Below are 26,522 nucleotides of genomic sequence, written 5' to 3'. Positions count from 1 at the left end.
CACCTCTGTACAGTGACCGGATAACACCTCTGTACATTGACCGGATAACACCTCTGTACAGTGACCGGATAACACCTCTGTACAGTGACCGGATAACACCTCTGTACAGTGACCGGATAACACCTCTGTACAGTGACCGGATAACACCTCTGTACAGTGACCGGATAACACCTCTGTACATTGACCGGATAACACCTCTGTACATTGACCGGATAACACCTCTGTACAGTGACCGGATAACACCTCTGTACAGTGACCGGATAACACCTCTGTACAGTGACCGGATAACACCTCTGTACAGTGACCGGATAACACCTCTGTACAGTGACCGGATAACACCTCTGTACAGTGACCGGATAACACCTCTGTACAGTGACCGGATAACACCTCTGTACAGTGACCGGATAACACCTCTGTACAGTGACCGGATAACACCTCTGTACATTGACCGGATAACACCTCTGTACATTGACCGGATAACACCTCTGTACAGTGACCGGATAACACCTCTGTACAGTGACCGGATAACACCTCTGTACAGTGACCGGATAACACCTCTGTACATTGACCGGATAACACCTCTGTACATTGACCGGATAACACCTCTGTACAGTGACCGGATAACACCTCTGTACAGTGACCGGATAACACCTCTGTACATTGACCGGATAACACCTCTGTACATTGACCGGATAACACCTCTGTACATTGACCGGATAACACCTCTGTACAGTGACCGGATAACACCTCTGTACAGTGACCGGATAACACCTCTGTACATTGACCGGATAACACCTCTGTACATTGACCGGATAACACCTCTGTACAGTGACCGGATAACACCTCTGTACAGTGACCGGATAACACCTCTGTACAGTGACCGGATAACACCTCTGTACAGTGACCGGATAACACCTCTGTACAGTGACCGGATAACACCTCTGTACATTGACCGGATAACACCTCTGTACATTGACCGGATAACACCTCTGTACAGTGACCGGATAACACCTCTGTACAGTGACCGGATAACACCTCTGTACAGTGACCGGATAACACCTCTGTACAGTGACCGGATAACACCTCTGTACAGTGACCGGATAACACCTCTGTACAGTGACCGGATAACACCTCTGTACAGTGACCGGATAACACCTCTGTACATTGACCGGATAACACCTCTGTACATTGACCGGATAACACCTCTGTACATTGACCGGATAACACCTCTGTACAGTGACCGGATAACACCTCTGTACATTGACCGGATAACACCTCTGTACATTGACCGGATAACACCTCTGTACAGTGACCGGATAACACCTCTGTACAGTGACCGGATAACACCTCTGTACATTGACCGGATAACACCTCTGTACATTGACCGGATAACACCTCTGTACAGTGACCGGATAACACCTCTGTACAGTGACCGGATAACACCACCATACAGTGACCGGATAAAAGAGTATAAGAGGACACAGTACAGGGAATGACTATGGGCACTGCACAGGGTGTGGTAAGAAGGCACAATGCAGGGTATAAGGGGGCACAGTACGGAGTGAGGGGCACAGTACAGGTGTAACACCCCAGAGTTGTGTTACTGCACTCCTCTACCCCACTACTATCTTCTAGGAGCCGTTATATTGTCATCTGATGTGATTTTGATTATTTCTTCACAAATGTGCATCTGAAACTATGTTAAATACAATTGTTTCCTTGTAATTTTACAGGTCCACCAGCAGGTGGCAGCATCATTGGTAGAGATAGTTTTAAAGGGGTTGTCCCACTTCATTAAATAGGTTTTATCTAATGTATTTACCCCCACAGAACATATCTTCCTATCTATGTCATAATCAAAAAGCTACCTTTCTTACAAAAAATCCTGTTATGCGATCCCTTTGTTGATTTCGGTATCCCATGGATACGGCCTCTTTCGTCCGGCCGCATCGCTGTGCCGCGCCTGCGCACAACAGCTGAACAAGTACTCGGGCCGCCTCTCCATTCCTACGAGTACGCGCACGTCCGCGCATGCGCAAATACAGGAGGCGGGTGCCGGAATCAAATAGCCGGCACCCGACCTCTATGACAGGGAGCGGGACCTTAGGGGTTAACTGCCGCTGATCGTAGCCCCCTATCATAGAGGTCGGGTGCCGGCTATTTGATTCCGGCACCCACCTCCTGCATTTGTATTAGCATTGGTGGCGCAGTGCGCCCCCCCCCCCCCCCCCCCCAGTATAATATACATTGAGTGCGGCCACCCCCCCCCAGTATAATATACATTGAGTGCGGCCACCCCCCCAGTATAATATACATTGAGTGCGGCCACCCCCCCAGTATAATATACATTGAGTGCGGCCACCCCCCCCCCAGTATAATATACATTGAGTGCGGCCACCCCCCCCCCCCCAGTATAATATACATTGAGTGCGGCCCCCCCCAGTATAATAAACATTGGTGGCGCAGTGGGAAGTGCCAATGAGGGTTAAAAAAATAAATAAAATATTAACTCACCTCCACCAATTGATCGCGTAGATGCCGGTCTCCTGTTCTTTCTTTAGGACCTGTCAAAGGACCTGTGGTGACATCACTGTGGTCATCACATGGTACATCATATGATCCATCACCATGGTAATGGACCATGTGATTAGCTCAGTGACGTCACCACAGGTCCTGAAGCAAGAACAGGAGACCGGCAGCTGCGCGATCAATTGGTGGAGGTAAGTTAATTTTTTATTTATTTTTTTAACCCTCATTGGCACTTCCCACTGCACCACCAATGTTTATTATACTGGGGGGGGGCCCGCACTCAATGTATATTATACTGGGGGGGGCGCACTCAATGTATATTATACTGGGGGGGCCGCACTCAATGTTTATTATACTGGGGGGGGGCCGCACTCAATGTATATTATACTGGGGGGGGGCGCACTCAATGTATATTATACTGGGGGGGCCGCACTCAATGTTTATTATACTGGGGGGGGCCGCACTCAATGTTTATTATACTGGGGGGGGGGCGGGACCTCTCATACATTGTCGGCTCCATGTGGATGACTCATCCACATGAACGAGCACGCAAGGACTGAGCTCTCAGGGTGAGTCATGAGGAGGCGTGGCCTTCACTCAACTACAGGAGCCAAACCAGGAAGTTATCAGGACATCTACTGCTGGTAAGATTGAAATAGCAAAGTGGGACAACCCCTTTAATTTTATGGCCGTTCAGAGTAGAACGATCGTGTTCTATACTGCCCCGCTGCTGAAGAGAAGTGGGGGTTTTCATCTTCCTGCAGCAAGGGAGGAAAAAAACAGTTAGAACCAGTTCTAGTTGGCCCCTGCATAGTGAAGATAGCATGGACCAAGCCTCGGTCTGAGACTTGATCAAATTCCCAATCTGAGCCCTGAACCTCAACTGGATGAAAAGAAAGCAGAAAGTCTTCCAGAATTCCAGAAAGAAAGTATCCCCTGAGAAATCATCTGTGAGTAAAGTCCAGAGACCTAGGAGAAGCCATTCCGCCTCAGCTAGTCAGTCTCCAGACAGAAGAAGGTACAGAAAAGTGCAGAAGATTAATTCCTGCCACAGTTATAGAGCTACCAAGCAGACGTCCTATCCTGCAAGCTCCCCACATATCATGCAGAAGCATTTATTCCTGCCAATGATTGCTAAAACCTGCTGGGACCAGAGACCAAAGCTGTATACTGCTTGGATGCAAGCTATCTTCAGTAAAGAAAAGTTTGAACTTCATCTAAAGGTCTGGACATCATTTCTGCTGCAAAATTCCTCCATTACTCCTACTATCAATACACAATGCACGCTCCAGAAAGAAGGCGTAAAGTACGATGTCACTGATGGCGCCCTGGCTACGAATGACCAGTTTGGTGATCTCATCAAATGGCGGCAGAAGTCTGCATGTGTCGCTTATGTGCAGCCACTGGCGCGGTGAAAAGAAACCAAGCTCCGGATAACTTCTTACAGGTAGTCATTAACAGCAAGTTTCTGCTGGAGCATCCTATCAAGCATATGCAAGGTGGTGTCGGGCAGTCACAAATCAGATGTCTGACGGGCAGGTGGTGTCGCCGCTGAATGTCAGAGGCGAGCCATGGCCATGTAAGATCTTCTAAAATGGCCAGAGATTTTCCTGGCCTGCCGCAAGACGTCCTGGGCCCGGGGTATTTGGCAACGAATCGCTGCACGACTAACTTCATGACGTGTGCCATGCACGGCACGTGTGTCATTTTGCCCTGTTTCAGCTCGCTCTGCAGATTGGCACCATTGTCGCACACCACTTTACCAACTGTCAAATTGAGTGGGGTTAGCCACTGATCAGCCTGGGACCGCAGAGCTGACAGCAGTTCAGGACCCGTGTGGCTCTTGGCTTCCAGGCACAACAGCCGCAGAACAGCATGGCAACGTCTCACCTGGCACGTCAAATAGGTTCTGGGGAGCTTGGGGGTGCAGCGGAAGAGGCGGTAGCAGTGAAAAAGGAGGAGTCAGCCGAGGAGGAGACGAAGGATGGAGTAGGAGGAGGAGAAGAAGAGGCAGGCCTGCATGCAATCTGTGGCGGTAACACCAAATCCACACGGTGGCCGTCAGAAGGTTCACCCAGTGGGCAGTAAAAGTTATGTACCTTCCCTGCCTGTGTTTGCTAGACCACGTGTCTGTGGTCAAATGTATCTTGGCACCGACACTGTGAGCCAGAGATACATTCACTTGCCGCTGAACATGGCCATATAGTTCAGGGATGCCCTTCAGGGAGAAATATTTCTTTCCGGGGACCTTCCATTGCTGTGTGCCAATGGCCACAAATTTTCTAAAGGCTTCCGAGTCCACCAATTTATATGGCAGTAGTTGGCGGGCTAGCGGTTCTGACAAGCCAGCAGTCAGCCGTTAGGCAAGAGGATTATCCGGTGTCATCATTTTTTTATGTTCAAACATTTGGGCCACGGAAGCCTGCCTTGTGCCAGATGAACGCGACGATGGCACAGTGGAAGGTGCAATGGAGGACAAATGGGAGGATAAGGAGAAGAGGCAGGAAGTGGAGCGCCGGGAGTGTGGCTTTGTGGGTTCTGACTGCATGCCTCCCACTGGGCTCGGTGATGGGAGGCCAGGTGCCTTCCTAAGGTAATCGTCCCTAGGTGAGTGTTGGGCTTACCGTGACTTATGCGTTGACAGCACAGGCTGCAGATGGCAACACTATTGTCAGCAGCTGACACGTTAAAAAAAGCCCACACTGCGGAGCAATGTGCCCGTGTCCTGGGAGCGCAAGATGTGACGGTGTATGGTGGATGGCTCGCTCCAGATACATTTGCAGTCTGCTTTTTGCCTCCTGTGCACTGCGAGATCTGCCTGCTTCTCCTCCCTATCTGATGCTCTGTCTCTCCCTCTGAATTCCTCTCTTCTTCCTCTCTTGTGGGCACCCACGTGACGTCCATCGACACGTCATCATCGTCACCTTCACCACCACTGACATTAGAGATCTCGGAATAGGCAGCAACAGCGGGGACCACACTCCTTGGGCTGATCTGGGTACTGTCGTCAGACCGCTGGGTGGCGGCTGTTGCTACCTCCTTTTTCTGATCCGATGCTAATAATAGCTGCGCATCGGTAAGGTCTGGGAATTGATGGGAAAATAATTCCTCTGACTCGAGTGGAGAGGCTATGTTGGTGGTGTCTTTGGTGGTGCACACAGCAGAGAGTGAGGAGGGTGCAGATAGAGAGGATGAGGAGGGTGCAGAAGTGGAAGGCTGAGTGAGCCACTCAAACAAATCTGGTGCGTCCTTTGACATAATTGCACGCACCTTCTCCAACTTCCCACTTAGACTCCGACCTGGTGCACCTGCCCGATCCCTACCACCCCTGCGGAACGGCCTGCCTCTTCCTCTGCCTGTCATTTTTTAAATAACCCCATGCCAAAGTCCCTAGAGAAGAGCAATATTTGTGGAAGCTGATATATTGAAGGCCTCAATTAGTTTGAAGCTGGTATATCACCATCAAGCAGTAATTTTTTGGACGCAGGTATATGGAAAACCTCTATCACTATTTTGTGGAAGCGGATAGATTGCAGCCCTCAATCATAATTTTCTGGAAGCATACAAATGCACTATAATGTACTTTCTATGTTAGAAAGTATATTATAAGTATAACACACCCCTCTGTGTATCACACCTATCGATAGCACACCTATACCAGTCCTTAAAAGGACTTTTGTGGCCCTATTAGCTAGCGTTTGGTGTCCCTAAGTTCCTAACAGTCTGTTCCTGCTCAAAAATGCAACCTCTTCCTACACTGGCAAAACACTATGTAAAGTGGCTGCCAGATCAGTTTCTGTTAAAGGGTTGGGGTGTGTCCATGTGCTGGAACGTCTCAATTGGCTGTCCTGTCCCACCTGATGTGTCATGTGTCAAAGTTCGGTGAAATGCTAAAGAATATGTCGCACGCGGACATCGCCATATGTTTGCATGTTCGGCGGATCGCGAACGTGCAAAGTTTGCCGCAAACCAACCGCCTGGCAAACCGCAGAGGCATCACTAGTAACCAGCAAGTTATGTGCCTTTACTTGTAACCACCAAGCTGCCTGCTCAGTAGAGACTGTAACCACCAAGTTATTTGCCATTACTTTAACCACTAACCTGCATGCCCAGTAGAGACTGTAACCACCAAGTTAAGTGCCACTGTCTCTATCTATTACACTTTTTGCTCATGCCTGAGTAAACCTCACTATGTTTCTAGGTGTCGAAGCTCTTACTTATAACATGTGGTCAAGGCATCAAGAAATTGTGGTAGAACATATGTAGTTCCACTTGAACTGCACTACTGAAACACAACGTGTTCTTTAAAAAATCAATTTAGGAAGTATCTACTTTATGGAGAACTTTAATTTCCCAGTGTTCCTACTGGATTTTCAATTGTCTGACTGTGCAAATAACGTGGATATGTATGATGATTACTATATATTAATATGAGATGATCTATCTAGGTACCATGGGTTAAACCTCAGCCATATTGAAGATTCATCTGCTCCGTTGCCCATTGAGGATTCGGCTCCGATTGCGGTGCGTTCCGCGTTGGGTTGCGTCACCCCGCTGTGGAACGCATCACATTGGTGTCGTAGTAGAGAAGGGGTTGTGGGAATGATCTTCATGCAAATGTCCATTTTTCACTGGAGGTGACTAATGCATTCCAACCTGGAGCGCTGATGTCACCTCCCGTTCCACATACCTGGCGGTTTGGCGCTGTGCAGACGGAAGTAGTTCTCAGGTGTGTCATATGGGTTTGATATGGGATGGTATATAAGGGGTGAGGATCGGAATACAAACAGCACTTGGATGAATCGTTAGGCGAAACGCGTGTCTTGTCTGGACTGTTATAGGTTTTAACATGTGACTTATATTTCTTCAACTTCATCAGGGTTTGCATCTACTACTGCGTGGATACACATGTACCGTACTTTATTTTCTTGTCCAGTTGTGTAATTATATATAGCGATCTCCCTGGATCTCCTGCTTGGGCAATGTCAGCCTTGTGTGTTTTTGTACCACCAACGATTTTAATATTGTGTTTCTAATAATCATGTAACAATAAATGTATATTTATTTACTTTCTACCCGGTTGTTGCTCATGGGCCCTGGTGCAAGAGTTCAGCTTGCCCCCCCCCCCCCCCCCCTTCACTCAGCGCTGGTGCACCTAGCTTTTCTGCTGCCCAAGGCAAATATTGAAATTAAATAAGACCCCCATTAGACCTCCAGACCCTCAATCAGACCTCTAGACCCCCAATCAGACCCCCATTAGACCTCCAGACCCCCAATCAGACACCCATTAGACCTCCAGACCCCCAATCAAACCCCCATTAGACCTCTAGACCCCCAATCAGACCCCCATTAGACCACCAGACCCCCATTAGACCTCCAGACCCCCTGTCAGACCTCTCCAGACCCCCCTGTCAGACCTCTCCAGACCCCCCTGTCAGACCTCTCCAGACCCCCCGTCAGACCTCCAGACCCCCCTGTCAGACCTCCAGACCCCCCAGTCAGACCTCCAGACCCCCCATTAGGCCACTTCAGACCCCCAGTCAGACCTCCAGACACCCCATAGACCACTCCAGAACCCTATTAGACCTCTCTAGAACCCCCCCCCCCCCCCATTAGACCTCCATATCAGACCTCAGATCAGACTGTAAAATAATAAAGTAACTTACCTCTCCTGCCACCACTCTCCCTGTCCTGGCTGTCTCCTCTTCTCAGTTGCCGTCCTGCAGCGTCAGGTCAGAGTGCGCTCTGTACGTCCTGACACTGCAGGCAGCCAGGACACAGCAGCGCGGACCATGAGAAGTGCTTCTCTCCCCCTCCTCCTGCAGACGAGTGAGTGCTTCCATTATGGAAGCGCTCGCTAGTATTCCCTTTATAAGATGCACTGCACGCGACCGCTGCAACCCCCTTAGTTACGCCACTGGGTACAGTGTCACGAACCACGAGGTTAGGAGCCCCTCCAGGAACATAGGGGAGATACATCAGGCTTCAAGTTCTGTGATGTTATAGGATTAATACGGGGATTCTGTATGTTTACCTTCTACCATCATTTCCCTATCCAGTTACTGATTATGCAGCCGTGTGTGCACTGTCTGCCCTCTGTCTATAGACTCATGGGGCAGGTGATGATCCTATGTTCTTCCACATGTGATGATCAAGAGGAGCGTAATTGAAGTTTGCAAAGGCATTTATCCCCCAGCTGCTTGGAATGAATATATAAGCAATTGCCCCCAGCCTCCTAATGTCTCAGACTCCCGATTTCGCATACTCTTTTTAGAGTTAATAGGAAGTTGTTGTTTTTTAGCGCTACTTATCAATAGTTAGATTCTAACCCAACTGGATGGTCCTGTTTGCTTCCTGCATGTCCACCCCAGCCCAGTAAATCACTGGTTTTGCCCTAGGATCAATAGGCAAAAAGGTATCTCCCAAAGACAGAAAGAAGACCATCTGGCCATCGCCATCTATTAGAAGGGGCTCCCTATGTTTTAACAAGCCTTGGAACATAGCAAGCTAGAGTAGGTTCTTGCTTCCTCATCAGTACGGAGTAATATTCTGATGGGGAACCATTTCCAAAAGGTGGCGCTTGGGAAATGGTTTTCTATCTCTGGAATATCGCTCTTTGCTTGTTATTTTCACATGAGGCATTTCTACTAGGTTTCCATACAAAGCTGGTCTCCTCAACCTCTTGGGGGCAGGAAGAGAATACTCATCCTAAACAGTGGGCCCTTCCCGCATCAGGACGAGCACTCTCATCCTACGGTTAGCCCCACCCGCCCACTCCATCCGCTGTAGGGACCGGGTTGTATCCACCAGCATTGGAGAAAACACAGACGCTGGCGGATTAACTCTCTATATGCTGCTATCAAGGCTGACCGCGGCATATAAGAGGTTCACAGACGGAGGGGGCTCCCTCTTTCATACCATCGGGTCCCAATGGCTGCCATGGCAGGCCCAGCAGCTACGGAGGGCTATGAGTCCAAGCCCCCAGGCTTGTAAAATCAGTTTTGAATAATTTGAGGGGTGTAGTTTCTAAAATGGGGTCATTTATGGGTGGTTCCTATTATGAAAAACAAAAAACTAAAGTGGTGTACTGGGTATGCGCCTTTTTGCACAATCAAACCAAATAATGTGGGGATAAGGCGCTAAAGCAAAATAACAATCACTTTATTGTATCATTTTGTTAAAATAAAGGGTATCCACCTGTCACTGCGGCAGGCAGCGACTAACCCCACCTGTACCTCCACACAGCACCAACCACATGGAGCACAAGGTCGATCTCACAAACTAAACCCACCAACACATGAGGGGGCTCAAAACACCACAGGGTCCAAGGTGTATGACCCGGGTGAAAGGTACTATCTAGGGGGATGTCTGGTACCGTGGAAACCACCCGACAACACTCCTAACAGTGAGTATCAGCACGCAGACTCTCACTGCACTGAGATAGTAACGGTGCAGGACTATGGCAGAGCAGTAGCCATAACTCCAATTGGTGTATCTGGAGCAAGGATTACCCTGACATTTCCCTTTATGGTCAGTGCTCAACGCGTTTCCATGCATTCAACATGCATTTCATCAGGAGCAATGTGCACCATGATTCACACAGCCCAAAGCCTCTACTTCGATGTTAGACCGAGGCTGTGAAGGGTAAGCAGCAGTAGGGCGACCTGCCTAGCACCAGATTCCTCTAGTGTGAGGTACGGTGTTGTCACTAGTACACTACTGTCCTGCCTAAGCTAACCACCTCTAGGTTGAGGCGTAACGTGCTGGTGTGCATACAGATCGGCGCTGTAATGGCTGCGAAGCGGCTCACAGAACGCCGAAATTTACAGGGTGAAACACCGCCCTGCTAGACACGCCCCCCGTCTGGCAGCCAATCCGGCCAGGAGGCTCGGTCCAGGATAAACCAATGGCCGAACAGCAGGAGGAACTACGTGGGTCCCAGGGAAAGCGCAATGCGCCGCGTTAAACACAGGAAAATTCTAAAGCGGCTTTAAATCAATGTCACCGCAGCATCAAAACCTATTCATCACTATACAGTGGAGTAAGATCACAATCGAGGGACCTGAGAAGGAGCGACCACACTCGGTTATATGCATCAGGAAATACATAGATCTCATAGTACCCCCCTCTTTGTTGAATTCATAAATAGACAAAATCCAGTATAAACCAGTGTATCATCATATAAAGGGGACAAACGAGATGGCGTCATTGAGGCCGGATGATTTGATGGTATTGAATGAAAAAATCCATTTCGCCTCTTTTTGCAACAAGGTGCGATCACAATCGCCACCCCTGGAGGACATCTTCACAGAGTCAATCACTTGAAATTTGACCGACGATGTATTCCCTCTGTGATAATCTAATACATGGCGGGGTATCTTTGAGATTCGTGATGTCCAGAATATGCTCCCCAATCCGTCTTCTTAGCTCTCTAATAGTTTTGCCAACATAGTTGATGCTGCAAACGCATGTCATCAGATAGACAACACCAACCGACTTGCAGTTGTAGAAAGACCTGGTGAAAAAAGTCTTATCTGAGGTGCTGCTGGTAAAACTTTTCGACTTGTTTATAAATCTGCAAAATTTACAGGATCCACCGGGAAATGTCCCTGCAAGCGGATTCCGTAACCAAGATTGTGGTTGGGGACTGGCATATAAGCTGTGTGTCAGCATATCTCGCAAGTTGTTGCTGCGCCGATACGTGACTGAGGGTCTCGATGGAATCATGCTGCCGATATCGGGATCAGATTTGAGTATATCCCAATGTTCAGCAAGAACATGGCGTACAGCCTCATGGGCACTGTCATACTAATCCTCACAATGTTATCACTGGGGATAACAGAAGATCCCTGTTGGTACTCAGTGAATGTTGGTAAGCCTGTTTCAGACATTGCTGAAGATAACCGCGACGCTGAAACCTCTGCTGAAGCTCTTTCGCAGCCACCCGAGAGTCACTCAGTTGAGAACAATTCCTCTTCACCCTTAAGTACACCAATGGGAGTTATGGCTACTGCTCTGCCATAGTCCTGCACCGTTACTATCTCAGTGCAGTGAGAGTCTGCGTGCTGATACTCACTGTTAGGAGTGTTGTCTGGTGGTTTCCACGGTACCAGACATCCCCCTAGATAGTACCTTTCACCCGGGTCATACACCTTGGACCCTGTGGTGTTTTGAGCCCCCTCATGTGTTGGTGGGTTTAGTTTGTGAGATCGACCTTGTGCTCCATGTGGTTGGTGCTGTGTGGAGGTACAGGTGGGGTCTCACAAATCCAGTGTTAGCTAGTCGCTGCATGTCGCAGTGACAGGTGGATACCCTTTATTTTAACAAAGTGATTGTTATTTTGTTTTAGCGCCTTATCCCCACATTATTTGGTTTGGTTCCTATTATGTAAGCTCCACAAAGTGACTTTGTAACTGAATTAGTCCATAAAAAAGTGAGTTTCAAAATTTTCCTAAAAATTTTAAAAATGGTTTAAAAAATTCTAAGCCTTTTAACATTGTAACAATAAAATGCCATTTCCAAAATAAAGCCAAGATAACGCCATCACTGTGGAGCCTACGTTTATAAAGCCCTTCCCCACCAATAGGATGCACCCCTGGTAAAGAGTAAGTCCAGTCACCTGGGTGTATGGGCGGCAAACGCGATGAGCGAGTACCCGCATCGGACTCTCCTCCCAATCCAGCTTTACGTCGCAGCGCCCACAATCACCTGACATAGTCATGTGATTTAGCGGAACCGACGCACAGATGGGAGGTGCCGAATGCCGTCTCGCGCATCGTGTACACGCACTCGGGTGAGGGAAACAAGAAATCTCAAAACGAGGTGAAGCTCCCTCTACTGATACTACACAGTATGTCCAGTAGTGCCCTCTATAGATACTACGCATAATTACAACATATACATATATATATATATATAAAATAAGTCAGTGGTAAACATGATTTTACAATAAAGAATGGTTATAGGGTAAACGAGCCTCTAACATATCCTATGGATGGTGTGTTTCTTTCTGCTACTTTTCCTTTTAAAGTGACATTGTCTTTTTACATTTATGTAATTCAATCAAATATATTTTTTACTGGAACTTTATGAGCTCCATTTTTTTGTAGGTTTGGAACCTTTCTATACAGTTTTGTAAACTCATTTGCATAAACATGGGCATGTGGGAAAGACATGCAAATGAGGAGAATTATCCTTGTTTTCCAGCTGAAAAACCATTTGCATGGAAAATTTGCGATAAAACTTGGCGATTTAGAATATTTGCAATCTACACTACTCATGAACAGCGCCATCTATTGGATTCATAGTCTTGTCATAAGACTGTGAAACCAATAACATGTAAAGCATCATCCATCCTTACATAAAGACGCACTACCATGAGACTACACGACAATAAATCTACATGAACTCCGAAGTGAGACACTGTACACCTCCAGGAAAACCTATAATAAAAAGAAAACCACATCACCTGTATAGACGGGGGAGGGGAAATGTTTAGGGAAAGGATTATTGCACTGTATATATGTGTTTTATCTTTGTTTTCACTGCACATATCTGTAAAAAAGGAGTATGACCTGTAATTTGATCCAATATGTACCTTTGAATGTAAATGAGCAAATTATATCAAAACCTAATAAAATGTATTTAAAAAAAAAAAAAAAGACTGAATCCAATAAATGGCGCTGTTTATGAGTAGTGTAGTGTTGATCGCGAATATTCTAATCACAAATTTTTATCGAGAATTTTCCATGCAAATGGTGTTTCAGCTGAAAAACAAGCAGATTCAGCTAATTTGCATATGCCCATGATTATGCAAACGAGTTTACATGACGAAACTGTATAGAAAGGTTATTGAACATTATGTTAGGACAATCAGAAAACTTGTTGTCACCCTAATGATAATGATCTAGGTGCGCAGGTCCACCCAAGCCATCCTACAGTTATAAAGGCTTTCTGGCTCTCAGTCAGATGAGAGCTGGTTTTGAATGTCTCATAGTGCACAAGGCTGCCATTGTAAGGTATGCACACTGTTATCTGTCTCATGGATAGGTTGTTGGCTTGCACATACTTGGCTTTTGGCATATAGCCTTTGTGTTGTTGTCTATTGTATGTAATAGATAATGGGAGTCCAAGATGCATCCAGATATCCTTCCCATGCTGTTATCAAACCATTTCAGTGGGGTTTCCATAAATTTCTAATCTTTTTATGTGAACCAGACACCCTCTCTTCTTCAGAGCAGGGGGTGCCTTGTTTAATGCTAGAGTCTCCCATTGATTTTCATTGTGCTCGAGCATACACAGTATTTTGCCGAACACTGCTATGTGCCAAGCATAGCGATGCTCGCTCAACACTAATGACAACCTCTTTCTAACAAAGCTAGAACCAGCCTTGTACCTCCCATGAATCCAGTGATCTTCCCATTCATTGCTCCATTTGCTAATTTCCGCTGACACATCAGGGGAGTGTCCTTTCTGCTGCAGATAATAGGACATGTCCTCTCTTATGTGGCTGTTCTTTCAGCTGCAGCTCTTTCATGCTCCAACTGACCCCTAGAACATCTCACAACGAAGAATACATCAAAGCAAACATACACATAGACATAACAGAGAGTAGGAAACTGGATCAGCAGGTAAGGAACCAGTGGCAAGAAATACCACTGTACCAAGTGCATCCGTTTTACTTGGGGCCAAACCCAGAGAGCAGAAACCCAGTGAGCCCCGTTCTTCCCAGAGCCTCAGATGGTAGGGATGAACTTAGCCGAGGCTCACTGGTTGCACCTCCAGGATGCTCCCGGTGCACTTGGCCACTTACTTGCCGAGACTGCTGAAAGAAACACCAGCAGTCCACACAACAACAACTGGAACCCAGGCATGTGTACTGGAACCAGGGGCTGATTGGCCATAGACCAAACAGGGAAATTTCCCGGTGGGCCGATCCCCCAGGGGGCCACCTAAGCCCTCCTCTCTGGCACTGACAGGGTACATAATGAGCTCTCAGCAGTAATTAATGCTGTGAGAATAAGGTACTCATGTACCCAGCCAGCGACCACAAATGACCTTTTGAACTCAACTGCTGTGGCCAATACCTCAACTCCTAAGCCCCCTTCTCCACAGACAAGCGGAGGAGGAGAACAGAAGATGGTAACTATTTATGGCCACCACAGATGGTCAGCTTTTGGGGCAGTATATTGTGCTACACTGTGGTTCTTCTGGAATGTTATTGTTGACCCCACCTACTTGTGTTGCCCCGCCTTCTGTTAATTTGGTCCTACCTTCAAAATGGGGCCAATTTTTTTTTTTTTTTCCAGGGCCACTTTAAGTTCCCAGTACGTCCCTGACTGGAATCCAAACACAGCACAGGACACAGTACAGACAAACTACACTGAAACCAGCACATCAGTCACTGCCTGGACCCCCATACAGAAAGGATGCATGGTGGTCTCAGGCAGAGCTGCTCACAGACTCGCTGTCCTCTCTCTGGAAAACCCAGGAGCCCTCTCATCGAAGGCACAAACAGGGGAATGTCTAGACTCCATGTAGGACGATACTAGGCAGTGACAGACCAGACACGGAACAACAACCTAGACATGGCACATACATGAAAATGTCTGGACTCCATGCAAGACGACTCATGGCAGTCACAGACCAACCCGGAACATAGAAACCAGACCGGACATAGAACCAGGAAAGGCAGGAAGACCAGGTGACCTTGATGTCTTAATAGATGGCCACAAAGAGACCGTGATAAGATCTCTCTATCACAGCTCGGGAAGGGGGCATATCCTTTGTGCTGCAGCTCTGTCCCTATGACAGCTCATAGGATGTGGCCTTCCTGCTGCACAGCTCTCCCTATGAAAACTCAGGTGGGCATGTCCTTTCTGCTACAGCTCTCTCCCTGTTATTGTCACAGCTTCCAATGGTAGATATAGCTGGTGGCAGTTGGAAGATGGAAATGAGCATGTGCGCCCACCTCAGTAAGGTAGATATGCACATTACTATACAGATTAAACACCCGGGGGTGACATTACAATGAAGTAAAGATAAGCATGTGGATAGCAGATGTGCGGACATGTGGATAGGAGATTGTTGAACTGCATTTTTTATGCTTATTGTAATATATCCTGTTCATTTGCACTGTTATTGCACAGTATTTGCACTGTATTGCGGAAAGGGTTAATGCACAGCCAGACAATACTGAGACACAAACAGATACAGTGACCTTTTTACTGTCTGGTTTAGTTCTATCAGAGGGTTGTTTACATCTGGAAACTGTTTAGTCATTCCCATTGACTTGCAGTATCTCACAAAAGTAAGTACACCGCTCACATTTTTGCAAATATTTGATTCTATCTTCCTGGGACAACACTGAAGATCTGACACTTTGATACAATGTAAAGTAGTCAGTGCGCAGGTTGTATAACAGTGCAAGGCTACTTTCACATGTGTTTTGCTGGATCCGTCATGGATCAGCAAAAAAACTTCCGCCATGATAAAACAACCAGCTGCGTCCATTATGAACAGATCCGGTTGTATTAGCTCTAAAATGGCCTTGACGAATCCGGCACTAAAACCATTGTAAGCCAATGGGAGCCAAATCCGTTTTCTTTTGTATCCGAGAAAACGCATCCGGCATCATTGACTTACATTGTGTTTCATGTCAGATCCGTCTTGCTCCTCATCCCTTGACACACTCAAAAACGCAGCTTGCAGCGTTTTCTGTCCACGATGGGAATGAAACTAAACAGAGCGGAATGCATTCTAGCGCATTCTGTTCCGTTCAGTTTTGTCCCCATTCTGCATTGAGATCCTAGGACGGAAAGGAAAACACTAATGTGAAAGTAGCCTGAATTTGGTGTGGCCTCAAAACTAACACAGCCATTAATGTCTAAACCACTGGCAACACTGGTACACCCCTAAGTAAAACTGGCCAAATTGTGCCCAATTAGCCATTTCTCCTCCCTGGTGTCATGGGACATCAAAAGAAAATATTTTGGATCTGGCAGGAAACACAATTATACCAGCCGTGCACTGACTACTTTACAGTGTATCAAAGTGTCAGATCTTCAGTGTTGTCCCAGGAAAATATAGAATCAAATATTTACAAAAATGTGAGGGGTGGACTCACTTTTGTGAGATACTGTATATTGAAGCACAATACAAGTCTATGGCAACAGTAAACTGCACCATTGTTTCTGGTAGGTTGTGCTTCTCCAGCTTCATCCCTCCCACTAGAAGGTTCTGTATCAATTAGAAACTGTATAAATGTAGAGCAGTCAAAGCCCCTAGGTGTATGCATATAGGCACCAGTGTTTGGTAAGTTCCTGAGATGCTGAAACGGGGATACCCTCCCCTATGACTGAGCCGCAGTCCCTTGGTTACCAGCCCTTTGGCCAGGGCACCAGTCTTCTGAGAGAGAGGGAAAGCTAACTCAGGTCTTTCCTCAGCACGAAACCTTCTTCTGCCAGGGAGGAGACTGGAGAAGCCAGCTCAGTGCCTTGCCTATAGTGTTTGTACTTGAGTTCCTCCAGTAAAGAAGCACACTGACGGTGTCTAGGGTGGTAAGCACCCGACTGTATAAGGAGGGTGATTAGGGACTGATGGTCCCCCTTCCCCTTTCCCCCTTTGGGCGTTAGGGAGCTGGCCACATTACATTAGTGCTTAAGAAGGTGGTTGTTTAGGGCCATGAAGGGTTAATGCACTGAGGAGCCTTCTTAGACAGGATGTGGGCGGTTCAGGGGATCCTGGAGATACATATACTCCCTCCAGATGCTGGCACTTCCTCTTGCCAGTGGAAGCAGATTGGTATGTACATACCCCTTTGCTCTGTCCACACCAAGAGTCCACAGGTGGTTCTGCCCTTTTGGCTGCTCCCTGGTGAGTTACATGAGGAGGGGAGGGTTAGCTGTGCTCTGTTAGAGCAGCCTGAGCTCTACCCTGCCATCCTCCTCCCCTGTGCCTGCATCTAGGGCTTTGTGGAGCTGCTGCTGCTGCGGTATGCATGCAGCTCCAGCGCTTTAGCGAAGGTCCGGCAGTCTGCTCGTCGTTCTTCCTAACCCCCCCCCCCACCCCGACTCTTATCATCCCCCAGCTGCCCGGGTGTGCGCTGTGCGGCCCGTTTCTTATGACCCATCCTGGAGATGTCTGTGGCGCTGCGCTGTGGCTCCGCCCCCCCCCTCCCAGCTTCTGTTCCATGGCGTTAGGGCTAAGCATGTCGGGCGGGATTGTCGGTCTCCCCGGTACTGTAGGGCAATATGGGTTCCTCACCCCTCCCCCTGCAGCTTTGGACAAGCTCCTTTAGCTCTCATGGCGCTAGCTAGGTCGCTTCGCCTAGCCCCGCCCCCTTCCCCTGCAGCGTTTACCGGGTCCCGTACCGGGCACCGCTGGGCAGGCGAGTTTTTATATGTGGTGCTTGTTGTAGCTCCCCCCAGTCTCCTGTCCAGTATTATTGATTAGCCCCTTGTGCTTGCCATGTCTGATTGTGGTGCACCTGTGCCTATGGGCTTCTGAGGGGTATTCCTACTGTCCCAGCTTTGCGAGCAGAGCCCCTTCCGTACAATGAGACTCTCCGGGTCTTATTTTTAGTCCATTATGGCGAATGCCCCACCCCCCCTTCCCCCCCTTCACGCAGGCGCAGGTGCGTTTTTTGCTTCCCTTAGGTTGCCAGGAGGCATGGTCGTAATGAATTCCGCATGCGCCAGTCCCGTCGCCGTTCCTGGGTTTCCGGGAGAAATGGGCGCTCCAGATCCTCAGGTGGCGCTTACCATCGTCTTTAGGACGGAATGTCAGGCGCATCGGAGGAGTCTGCTGGTTATACAATCACCGTACGAGGCTGTTGCCTGACCGTCACTCCAGGGCTCGGCCTGGTCGCTGCAGCCCGTACCCGCTTCTTTGGAGGTGCCGTCCCTCTCTGTGACTGGTGAGTACTGCGGGGAGGGTGTTTTTTGTGCAGATTTAGAATCACTGGTAGAGACGGTGTCCCTGCTTAATAGCAAAAAAAAACAAAAAAACAAAAAAAAAAACAGAGGCTTTAGGGTGGGTTTACGGAGCCTGTAGGTTACCCACACATATTTTCCTGGTGATTAGGCAATTTAGGTGCAGCCCTGAGCAACGGGTTATCATTAGCATATATGAGGTTTTCTCTGTTTACACGTTAAAAATAAATAAAAAGAACAATTAATAACCAAAATTAATATATTATAGGCATATATATATATATATATAAAAATAAAAATAAAAAATAAAAAATTTAAAATAAAACGTGGTTGAAAAGAATAAAATTATACTTATAATAAATAATTAAACACAGTAATTTTATAGGGGATGGGAGAAAAAAAAATAAAAATAATTGGAATATATATATATCACAATACATGTAAAAAATTAAGAAAAAAGATTAAAAAAAATAAAAAATAAATAAATAGATAAATAAATAAATGAAATGCAAAGTGATTGAAAAGAATGTGATTATACTAATAATAAATAATTCAACAAAATGATTTTATAGGTGATAAAAAAAAAAATATGGGAATTTATATATATATTACAATAAATGTTAAAAAATAAAAAAAATAAAAAATAAAAAAAATAAAATAAAAAAATAAAGATAAATAAAAAAATAAAATAAAACGTGATTGAAAAGAATGAAATGGTACTGATAATAAATAATTTAACAAAGCAATTTTATAGGTGATAAAAAAAAAAAAAAATTACAATAATTATTGATATATATATATATAAAAAAAAAAAAAAAAAAAAAAAATTCATATATAAATAAATACACAGGTTTGTTCTATATAGAAATTTATTACGTATGTTGATATCCTCCTGTGTGAGAAGCCTTGCTTCTATCCTGTGTCTTGTTTGTTGGCTGGCCTTTTGTGGATGTTTTTCGGGATAGATCAGTCCCGCCGGGTGTTTTCCCAATTTCCATTTCCGCGCGGAGTGTAGTAGTTTACTTCCCTGCAGTTCATAATTCTGCTTTTATGCAGCAGTCGAATTCGGTTTTTATGGATATTAAAAATAAATAAATAAATAAATAAATAAATATATGTATTTCTATCTAGATATATGTATGATGCACATTGGGAGTATGAGAGCGGTATATTTGGGTGATTTCCGGTGGAAAGTAGTTACTCCATGTTAAGTTCCTGCTTGTGTCAAGTTACTAGTTTAGGGGTAGTGTCATCGCCTCCTGATCAGTGGCCCTGGAGCTCACATCACCTTATCTACCGGGGAAGAGGTATAATAAAAAAAAAAAAACCCTATTTGGGCTTCCAAGAATGATATGACGTTCTTAGTTCATATTTCCGGGGGGAGGCGCGGTAGTAGTAATCCCTCTACATTCGCTCTATTCCTTGGGGTTTGTTGGACACATTTGGGTTTTCTTATTATGTTTGTACTGGTCAACCACTGAATGGTCCTCCTGGTAGGTCTTCACAGGTCAGCATGGTGGTTCTCCAAGCATCTTTCTACATGACTCGTTTCGCTGTACGGTTTGGTCTGGATATCCGAACGGTCTAAGTCATTGAGTTCAGGTCGATTCTGGCTACATGGGTCCGGATCCCACTCTGGGCAGCTGTGATAGAGATGCATCAGTTTCTTTGGGTTGGTTGACGTAAGGGAAGCTTAGCCCCCCCCCTTGACAAGGATGGACTAGGCTGCACAGCCCTCACAACACATGTATGCCACCTACCTTGTGGTATCTCTACCGAAATTTCATAGGCGATTCGGGGATAGTTTGGGGTGTATTAGATTTTTCGGCCCTGCAGTCCCCTTCGGCCTTTTGTTCGGGCTGATTGATAATTTCTCCAGGCTGCTTGTCTTTTCATTGTATATACGTGGCGTAGTCTGCAGCTGTAGGTCTGTGATTTAGCAGCTTGTTTTCCTGAGTGTTCTTGGGTTGGGAATGAATACATAAATGAATGACTGTACATAATGAATAATTACAACAAAAAAAAAAAAAAAAAATTTTTTTCGGTTGTTATTTCAGTAGGGGTAAGGAATATTAGTACTCTTGAGTTGGGGGTCCGTCATTCATGATGATTCGGTAAAATATTGGGCGGGTACCTCCCCTCCGCCTGGGTTGGTCTGGTAGGTAAGGTTCGTTGATATTCGTTTTAACTTCACTTATGGTGGGCTCTAATTTTTCATTAGGATAGTTTCCTCTTTGATTTTGTGGTGTTCCTTTATAAAAAAAAAAAAAAAAAAAAATCTATATGTCCATATATCTATGTATTAATAATAATGGTATATGTATATAACAGTGTTTTATGAACGATATGTATTTCGGACCTAATTTTATGATCCTCTTTGTGGGTTGAGTTTTGGGCTAATTGTTTTTTCTTTCAGGTCCTGGGTTTTCAGCGTGTTGATGGTGACCTTTCATATATCTCCAGTGCAGCGAGGATCGCATGCCCGGGGGGCAATCCTTGTTTTCGGGAGGTGAAGTCTTTGGACAGGGTTCCAGGAATTCAGGTGGTCACAACTTCTTCCGGAAGTGGTTGATGTAGCTTTGCGCCCGGGGTGCAATTATGCGGCTGCCCCTTGGTTATCCTGGAGCTCAGGACCTTATGTGTCCTGACATTCTAGTTGGGGGCCAGCAATAAAAGTAAAAAAAAAAAAAGGTTGGTGTCATTTCCTGAGTTGGTTGTTTTGGTCATACGGGGGAAGGGTTGGTTATACTATACGATGGTTTAGTACAATCCTGAAGTACATACAGGCCCCGCTGGAAGTTTTTTTTTGTGGACTTATCTCCACCTCTGCAGGCAGAGAGTTCCTTAGTTAGCTCACTGTTCTTACAGTTAAGAATCCTGCTCTATGTTTGTTTACAAACCTTCTTTCCTCCACATAAGAGGAGGTTTCATGGTTGGTCTTTGTCCTGGGAATATATGGATGGGGGAGTTGTCTTTGGATGGTTCTTTGTTATTATTGGCATAGTTATTAGTCCTCCCCTTTTCTAAAGTGTATAACCCTAATGTTGATCATCTTTCAGGGTCCTGTAGTTCCCCCATTCCAGTTATTACTTTAGTTGCCCTCCTCTGAACCCTCTCCAGCTCTGCTATGTCTGCCTTTGTTCACAAGGGCACAGAACTGTACACAGTCCTCCATGTGTGGGCTAAAGTGGTAGGACTATGTTATCATCACGGGCATCTAGGCCTCCCGTTTGTCATGCGACCCATTATCTTATTGGCTTTGGTTTGTTAAGGGGGAACTGTTGGCATCTTCCGCTTGGATGTTAGTTGGGGCAATTTCTTTTCAGCTGGTTGTAAGGGTTTCAACAGACTTGGCTCTGCTGGGTGGTGGTCGGAGCCCCGTTTGGAGAACGGGTCTCCTTCGTGGCGGCATTTGAGTTCAGCAGAGATATGGTGGTGGCAGATGGCGTACTTGCCCGCTGGGAGTCCAGCGGTTGGCATACCGCTCTGATGATTACGGTTTAACTTGCCCGCTGGGAGTCCGGCGTTTGGCATACCGCTCCGTTATTATGGTTTATTAAGGTTTGCCGCTTTAATAAAGAAGCTGTGGCCGATCACCACCCAGCAATAAAAGTGACACAGTTGTCAGTGTTTTTGTTATGGGTCATGGTTGGGTAAAGGGGCCAGGGGTGAGTAAATGGTGGTCCCCTTCCCCTTCTTCCCTAGATACCAGCAGTCTATCCAGTGTAGTGTTGTTGCATCGACCAGGACCCCAGGAGCAATATGTGAGCATAGTGGGACAATAAGTGTAGCAGTTGTTTACTTATGGTTAGCAGAGGTCCCTGGGCCAGTGAATGGAAGGAAAGCACCAGTTCTTTTGGGGCACACTCTGTGGTCTAGGGACTCCTGCCAGATGGTGGTTGAGGTGCCCTTGGTGGTATGGTTTTTAGGAGCAGGGTAGGCAGGGTCCCTGGTGTTTGTGATGCCAGCACCGTTAGGTGCAGATGAGGTGATGGAAAACAAGTAGAGTCAATGGCTGATAAATAACCAGAACTTTACTTAAACCAATTGCCTTGAGGTAGATACAACTCCAGAAAAAAGTGCTTCAGCTTACAGTGATGAGGTTGAGCTGCAGTTCCAGACAACAGGCCTGGTTAGTGGTGCATACAGGCCTCACTTAAGAGGGTGTCTTGCTTAGCTGTGCCTCGCTTACTCTTACTAGACTTCCAGGTACTTGGATCCTTAGAAAATTCTCATTTAGCTTCTTCAACCTACAAGGCGGTCTCCCTCACGGCAGGCATCAATCTTCTGCTCCATTATTTGTAAAGGTCGCCTCACACAAAAATCCACTACGTCTTCTGTTAGAATGTGGTAATGCCAAATAATCCTGTACTCTAGGTCTGTGGTACTTTGGTATTGGTTCCTTTCTAACTTCCCCCAGCTGGCAAGTGCCAAGGGGACACACATCAGCTACTGGTGTCACTTCACTCTCCTCTCTTCAACTCCTCAACTTAACCTAACTTCCTGTTACTTATATATGATGTTATGGCACCATCTAGTGGTAACTAAAGTGTAGTGCGGGGACCAGCCTGCTGTTAGGAATGTGTAGCTTAGTACATGTAAAATAGACATTGGCATATAATGACACGATGAAAGATTTAGGGACCCACTACTAGTACGGAGTGGGACATTGCACTGTGACCAGCCCAAACACGGCTAATCCCAGTCAATCGAAGCAGCCAGTGACGACTAGCATATTTGAGATGAACCATCCACATTATAGCATCTGCAACCACATGTTGTGGGGTTTGCTGCAAGCGACTGTGCTAGTGAGACTGTGTCCTGCATTACTAGCTAGAGAATTGCTAGTGAGGAACTGTGTTACTGCCTTATTCTTCTACCATACTTTGCTACCATGTCAGTAGTCAGATAATGTAATACACCTGCTAGTCCTGCAGTATCTAGCATTACCTTAACCATACCGTTCTCAGTACCATACTTCTTTGGAAAACCATGGTTGCCAAATACCATTAACCACTATACTTGGTGCACTTTGCTGCCATCTACTGGTCATTATTATATTTGGTTATGAAGTTATATATGCTGTAATTCATTATGTCATTCATCTTGTAACTCTTCCTCTTCTGTGAGTTAACGTCCTGTGTCCTTCATTCTTTTCCTGTTTGCCAGGCATTCCTCACTTTGCTGGAGAGGGTTTTCCTTTTACCTCTATCATAATTTCTCAAGGTGTATTCAATAAATTACCTAAAGGCATATCCCTTGAATCTCTATCACTGGAATTCTCCATGGAACTGGTGTCACTAGGGGAATGATTATGGCGAGTTTACTATCTTCCATTGCTTGTACAAGAGATTTCCACTCACACTCATCACAGACTTACTGTATCTCACGTACATCGGTGGCAGAATACTCTGCTTGCCATCCAGCACCTTGGGTCCACATGAGGTACTTAACCCAGACCACACTTTGAATAAGGGCCATTGCTAGGTTAAAACATTCAGGGCCTGGGCCCCTGATGTTTTGTCCAAGGCCCTGAATGCCCTGCCTGCCAGCTAGATACAACTGTATTGCTGTCCTCAGGACGGCAATACAATTGAATCTAATGCACTGGAAGAGCTGAAGGACCTGTGATGACATCATAGGTCATGTAACTAGTAAAACAGGTAGTGGTTGAGAAGGACCTGCGATGATGTCACCATCATGTGACCAGTGCAGGAGAGGACGACAGTGAAAAGAAGAAGAAGCTGTGGGGATGTCTGCTACATGAGGAGAGGTAATTAAAGGGAGAGGCAGAGCAATGCTGGGAGTTGTGGTTATTTAACTGGGACTGTATGTTAGGGCTAAAGAGAGAGATGTTATTTACATGGAACTGTATGTTGAAGTTGTGAGATGGAGAAACAGTCACCATTGTCTGAATACTGTGTATATGAATACTGATTCATTAGCATCGTCATTCTGTTCTTTAACAACTAGATGTCGCTGTTTCTTAACACAGCTAACATATTGCAAGTGTTTGAATATTCATAGGAGGTGGGGTTGGACAGTCTGGAGAAGAAGCAGGAAGCAGACATCTTAGGAGAGAGTCTGGAGTACAGAATTCGGTTGCATCCAGGCGTCAGGGAGTCCTGGAGTGATCAGAGTTTCAGCTGGAGGCTGATCCTAGTCCAAGTCCCAAGGTTCGTCCAGAGGAAGAGGATTGTTTCCAGGAAGGCTGTTAGCAGCTTTGGAACAAAATGCTATCTTCTCTGCAGGGCTTCACGTGTGCTGAAGTAACTTGCTACTCTCCATGTTAACAACATCGGATGAAAAACATACCCGGGTAGGTAAGACAGCTCATGCACGCACCTCAATATACGATTGGCGCCTAAAGTACTAGAGACTGAGACCAAACCTGCCGGTAGTTAGTTATTGTTGCTGTGTGTCAGGCTACAAAGAGTTGCTTCTTATTTATCACAGGGACCTAACAGTTAAAGTTGTGGTTCACTCCGGAGAACAGAGAAGACTTCACCATAATCTCCAGTTATGCCAGCGTGTTTATCGGGAGTGCTATCTTAGGCACGTGCCACATTACCAGTTTTGTGCAAAAGGGAGGGGGAAATTACTGTATAGGCCTGTAATGACCGGTGTCACACACAGGGAGGGAAAAGGGAAAGCCCTGCCCAAGGGAGAGGGAAAGGTGGTGACCCCTAACTCACCTTGCGGCTGGCACCTGACTGCCCTGACGTCCCTAGATGGGTTCCTCACCCGTGCGGCGATCACGTGCCTAAACCCTGGCTTTCCCTGAAATGAGCCCTAGATAGTGAACGGGCCGGTGGGATCGCTAGTCCTCACCACTGACACTAAGAGGGAAACACCAGGGAGAGGACAGACAAACACAAACACCCAGGTGGACGACAACAACTGTCCACAAAGGTCCAACAGGGATCCGGAGGGTAGCGTTCTGAATCAACAGTCAGAGAACGCAGCAACACAGCTCCAGTGGGTCAGGATAGATGTCCAGGCAGGAAGCTCTATATCTGGCAACCAGAGAAGTGTGAGAGGGGAATATAAGGAGGTTGGGAGTGCTGGACAAGGAACAGCTGAGGAGAAGGAGCTACGGATCCCTGAGTGAGACAAAAGGGTTTGCAAAGCAAACCCAGAAAGCTACCATAAGGAAAACAGCCCTATCTTAAATAGAGCGTGCAGCCAACCGCTGCGACTTCCTGACCCCGGGTATAACGGAGTCAGGCGTGGTTCTCGATACCCTCATGACAAGGCCGGTAAGATTGTAAACTGCTGTGTCGCACCGTGGGCTAGCCTGTATCTGACACACACACACACACACGATTGTTCCTGCTCTTCAGTGTAATAACAGGTATGGTGAGGCAGAGTTAGCTCTGCTCGCAGTAGGTAAATTGCGGAGGGCGCCGTGCTGTGCGACACAGGGGTCTCAGCCTCCGGGCTGAGTGTATGTAATCTGATTTTATGTTCACTGCAATTGGGGCTGTGTTTGATAACCCGTTACAGTAAAAAGTCTGTTTTACAAAAGCTGGTGTCAGAGTTGCTTTTCTCGTTCGTGTCTTCGCTGTATCCTGGGGAGCCCAACCCGTTACATGGCTTACAGAGGTGGCTGTGGGAGGGGGTCATGTTATTTACATGGGACTGTATGTTGAAGGCAGCTGGGGGAGGGAGTGATGTTATTTACATGGGACTGAATGTTGAGGGGGTGATGTTTACATGGGAATGCTTGTTGGAAGGGACCAGGGGAGGAGGTGATATTTACATGGGACTGTATTTTGGAGGGGGCTGTAGATAGAGAGTGATGTTATTTACAAGGGACTGTATATTGGACGGGGCTGAAGGGATGTGAGTGATGTTATTTACATGGGACTCTATGGCGGAGGGACGGAAATAGTGATATTAACAGGGGACTATATATTGGAGGGGCTGAAGGGAGAGGAGTGATGTTATTTGCATGGGATTGTATGGTGGAATAAGGAATATAACTGCAGGGGGCATTGTAAAAACTGGGGGCACTTCAGGGTGAGCATTATAACAGTAGGGGGCAGTATATATACTGGG

The 26,522-nt window shown here is 46.5% G+C and overlaps 1 pseudogene; it reads left to right on the top strand.

Annotated features, from left to right (window-relative positions):
• Positions 1-20,131: 20,131 nt before the first annotated feature.
• On the top strand, positions 20,132-20,248 carry LOC122939720 (annotated as a pseudogene).
• Positions 20,249-26,522: the final 6,274 nt, after the last annotated feature.

The sequence above is a fragment of the Bufo gargarizans genome, chromosome 5, assembly GCF_014858855.1.
Source record: "Bufo gargarizans isolate SCDJY-AF-19 chromosome 5, ASM1485885v1, whole genome shotgun sequence".
Taxonomy (NCBI): Eukaryota; Metazoa; Chordata; class Amphibia; order Anura; family Bufonidae; genus Bufo; species Bufo gargarizans.
This window is presented reverse-complemented; position numbering and strand designations above follow the sequence as displayed.